This window comes from Beta vulgaris, chromosome 6 (genome assembly GCF_026745355.1).
Source record: "Beta vulgaris subsp. vulgaris cultivar EL10 chromosome 6, EL10.2, whole genome shotgun sequence".
Classification (NCBI taxonomy): domain Eukaryota; kingdom Viridiplantae; phylum Streptophyta; class Magnoliopsida; order Caryophyllales; family Amaranthaceae; genus Beta; species Beta vulgaris.
Window position 1 is genome coordinate 36,409,076 of NC_079207.1, and position 5,369 is coordinate 36,414,444.

Here is a 5,369-nt window from a genome sequence, read left to right on the forward strand (position 1 = left end):
CCATAATCAGTTTCGTTGTTGTTTTCAATTTTAGGAATTTTGTTGGTATATTGTTTGTTCGAGTTGTAAATTATGGAATTATGGAATTTTGGTGGTGTATTGTTTTGTGTTCGAGTTGTAAATTATGAAATTATGGAATTTTGTTGGTTTATTCTTTTGTGTTCGCTTCTTCTACTGATTCGAGACTCGTTTTTTTTGTTTGAGGGTGTTTTTGTTTTTCCTCGAATGCAATATAGCTAGTTCATAATATTAATTTTTTTATATTAAAGATAGCAATTTGCGTCGCACGTAGCCCATGGTGCGACGCAAATCACTCATCTGCGTCGCACCCTAGGCAATGTGGGACGCACATTACCCTCTGAAGCTCTGTGTTGGGCTGGGAGAGCCATCTACGTCGCATCGTATACAAGGTGCGACGCAAATAGATGAAGATCTGCGTTGTTTCTGAATTCGACGCAGATCATTGATACGTCATCTGCGTCGAGGCCTGTGCCGTCGGACCCAAGTCCGACGCAAATCAACCTTTTTCCACTAGTGGCCTCTCATCCATAAGGCGTCTCTTAAGGTCATTACACTTCTGTGGTACACACCACCTCCCTTTAAACCTTAGACTCCCATCATCATGAATTTTAAAGTCAGCTTCCTTACCTTGCTTCATTTTCTCCTTGATGTTATCTAGGTGCTCATCCCCAACTTGACCCTCTATGCTTTCATCAAAAACTGACAAACCCAAAGAAAGGGTACCAAGTCTTGCCTCACTTCTCCCAGGATTTAAAATTTTTAAACTCAGCCTTTGCATATCTCGACACAACTCCTCAGGGACTATCAAGGCATTCAAGCTATGACTCGATTTTCTACTCAAGGCATCAGCAATCATATTGGCTTTCCTCTCATGATACTGAATTTCTAGGTCATAATCCTTAATCAACTCTAGCCATCTTCTTTGCCTCATATTCAAGTCTTTTTGGGTGAAAATGTACTTCAAGCTCTTATGGTTTGTGAATATCTTACAGGTCGCTCCATAGAGGTAATGTCTCCGAATTTTCAATGCAAACTCTATGGCAGCTAACTCTAGGTCATTGGTAGGGTCTTAGCCTCATAAGGTTTCAATTGGCACAACGCATATGCAATTACCTTCCCATTCTGTTGTAACACACATCCTACACCATTTTTCGAAACATCACTATATGCCTCAAATCCCTCATTCCCATCAGGCAGGGTTAAAACTGGTGCAGAGGTTAAAGGATCTTTCGAAATCTGAAATGCTTCTTCACACTATTCACTCCACTCAAATTTGACTCCTTTTTTATCAAGTTGGTCATAGGTCTTGCTATCATCGAGAAATCTCTCACAAATCTCCTATAATAGCCAGCTAGACCTAGAAAAATTCTGATATCTGACACGCTCTTTGGAGTTGGCCACTCACTCACAGCTTGAATCTTAACAGGATCTACTAAGACTCCTTCTTTAGACACATAGTGACCCAAAAACGCTACTTTCTCCAAACGAAACTCACACCTAGAGAACTTGGCATATAATTGATTTTTCCTCAATGTCTCCAAAAAGATCCTCAAGTGCTCATCATGCTCAGCTTCATTCCTCGAATATATTAGTATGTCATCAATGAAAACCACCACAAACTTATCTAGAAACTCATGAAAGATCCTATTCATTAAATCCATAAATATAGCAGGAGCATTGGTTAACCCAAATGGCATTACAGTGAACTCATAGTGACCATAACGCGTTCTAAAGGCAGTCTTAGGTACATCCTTATCAGCTACCTTCAATTGATGATATCCTGAACGTAAGTCAATCTTTGAGAACACACTCGCTCCATTCAACTGGTCGAATAGGTCATCTATTCTAGGCAAAGGGTATTTGTTTTTTATGGTTACATTATTCAACTCCCTATAATCAATACATAGCCTCATGCTTCCATCCTTTTTCTTCACAAACAACATAGGAGCTCCCCAAGGTATGCACTAGGCCTAATATAACATTTATCTAATAGCTCTTGCAATTGCATTTTCAACTCGCTCATCTCAGGAGGTGCCATTCAATAGGGTGCCTTAGATATAGGTGCAGTTCCAGGAACTAAGTCTATGGTGAACTCTATAGCTCTAACAGGTGACATACCTGAAATCTCATTTGAAAACACATCCAAAAACTCGTTCACAATTGGGACATCCTCAAGCTTCACTTCCACTTCCTTACTCACATCCTGCACACTATAGAAGAATAACTCACACCCTTTTCTCATTAATTTCCTCACTTGCATAGCAGAGATAACTCCAAATTTCTTAGGTTTCCCAAAACGTCTATAGGAGGTCAATTTTCCCAAAGGGTTTCTCAACACTACTTTCTGAACTTCACAATCGATATTGGCCTTGTAAAGACTTAACCAGTTCATTCCTAGAATCACATCTAGATCACTTAAATTAAATTAGAGATAAGTCAGACGAAAAGACACATACAGTGTCCTACCTTCAAAGGCAGATTTCTAAACAATCTGGTACACCTTATGATTTCTCCAGTAGGAATACTAATAGACAAGTCAATTTCTTCGTAATCTACCAACCCAGACTCTTTAGGACAGATGATGATTTAAAAAAAGTTGCCCCGAATTAAATAATGTTTTAACAAGGACTGAGTCAATACAAAAATTACCAGAAACTATGTCGGCAGATTTCTCAGCTTCCTTTCGACTCATCACGTACATCTTTCCCGCATGCTTACTTTGGTTGGGGTTCTCACTTGCAGGCTTACTATAGTTCCCTTGGTTATTCTGTTGTCCTCTAGGCTTAGGACCTTGGTTTCTAGACTGGTTGAACCCTGATCTGACCTGTTTACCATTCCCTTGACCTTTCTGCTCCTTGCTATGCTTAGAGTAGCATCAGTACTCCCTATGACCCTTCTTTTGACAGTAGTTACAAATCACTGGTTCTCCCTTATAGTCTTTCCTATGATGGTTTTTGTCACAGAACCTGTAGTGATGCACTCTCTCAGGTCTACCCTTGTTGCGGTTATCCTGGTTATTTCTCCCTTGAAAATTCCCATTACCATTCGGGTTTCTCTTGAAATTCCCTTGGTTTCCCCCAGCAATAAAATCTTTTCTCTTTTCACCTACTACCCCATGTTTCTTATCTCTCCTTGACTGTAAACTATAAATATGAACTATACATAACATCTAGGGACGTAAAGGTCTCTCCTCCTAATTCCAACTGTATCTTCTCAGTTAAGCCTTGCTTAAACCTCTTAGCCCTAAGCTCCTCAGTGGCTACAACCTCAGGTGCAAATCTAGACAGGGCTATGAATTTGCCATAATACTCAAAGATGGTCATACTACCCATCCTCAGATTAATGAATTCTTGGGCTTTCTGCTTCCTCATAAAGGTAGGGTAAAACTTCCCTCTCAAGACAATCACAAAGGCATCCCAATTGAATCCTTCAATAGCACTCAATATAGCTCCACTCGCTCTCCACCATAAATCAGCCTCATCTTTCAGATATAGCATAGCCTGACCCACTCTCATATTTTCAGGGCAGTTCATAACCTCTTAAAGCTACTCAAACTCCCTAATCCAATTCTCTAAGAAGGTTGGGTCAGCTTGCCCCTTATAGTATGGTAGATTAACTTTAGCTAATCTTTTAAACACTTCCCTAGCAATCTCAGGACGCTCAGCTCTCTCATGAGTCAATTTCTTCGCGAAGAGGTGAATAGCAGCAGTAGGTCGTTGTTATTAGCCATTCTACCTCGGGGCCTGAAAGTAATATAACTCTATGTTAGGTTCCATCATAACTTACATGTCTATATAAGAAGGCAACATTTGATTTGATCATTTAAGATCGCATCAACAAACAATTTCTCAACTAGTTTCAAGTTCACATGACTTGTTCTCTAATGAACATATAATCATCCATGTAAAACATACTCACATCAACATGCAAGTAGAAACAAGCAAGCAAGAATGTAATCACATAATGAAAAATTAAATAATAAAAATTTTCCCATCACGTGCCCAGAATAAATTCTTACTCACTCATATAAATTCAATAATGGCTTTTATTCTTCCATAAAGGGTATTTAATGAAATGAATGTCACTATAATATTATACTTTCTTAAAAACAATGGTTCTATAAACTATTCTATCACTGTTGATCAACTATCCAACATTATTTTATAATACTAATATATTATATATTGTTAATCAGACACATATAATGATATAAGGTACTACGTTGTCAATCTTATCCTTGGCTTCATGGTACTGTTCAGGCCTGAATATCTTATCATCAGTTTCTTCTTCCCCATCCTCGTCTTAGTAGACATATTTTCTTTGCTGCTTTGATCTTCTAGTAGGTTGAGGCTCTTCATCTTCCTCAAGTTCAGTATCAGTCTCATACCTGAAACATGCATGATAGATATCTTCTCTAGTGTTGCCTCTAGCATGGCCAAGTTCTATAATGAGCTCGTCATCACTAGGCACTCCTGACCTCAGAATCCTACGCGTGGTCCACTATAAGTCGTTATATTCCCTATCATCGATGGGTGCAATGTCTTCATCAATTTCATCGTCACTCAGGACAATGGGGTTATAATAGCTTCCTATTATGGCAGACATATTTAGGGAGCTACAACACCAATAGACCATAATATTTTAGTATTCTCCCTAACGCATTCCCAACAATAAACAATAAGCAGTAACCACTAACACCATTGGCATGAGAGCATAATACTTAGCATGCAAGAAATATAAACAGTTAGCAGGGAACAAAAATAATCATGTATCATTTGCAAGGAAGAAAAATAATAATGCATCATTAGCAGGGAAGAAAAATAATAATACATCATTAGCAGGGAAGAAAAATTATAATGTATCATTAGCAGGGAAGAAAAATTATAACTATTCAATGCAGGCATATAATATTTCTATTCTATATACCCTTCCTATACTACCCATTCTCACAATGCAACAATTAAAACATTAAAGGCATGAAAAATAATGCAGACACTCTTTATAAAATAATAATAATTAAGTGTCTATATAAAAAATAAAAAATTCGACTATACAAAATAATTTCGGACTTATAAAGTCAAATAAAAAAAATCATTTCGTTTTTCAAAAATTCCGGAAATCCGAAAATTTTGAATTAAAATCATAATTTCGAATAAAAAACAATTTCTGAACCATCAAATTTTCGAATAAAAAAAAATTCGGACAATAAATGAAAATATTCGGTCCTTCTAAAAAATATTATCTGACCTTTAAAGTTATATATTAATATATTCTTATAAGTTTTTCAAGATAAATAAGTAAGAGCAATTCTAAGAACTTCTTCAAATAACTAGTAAGCTAGTTAGTTA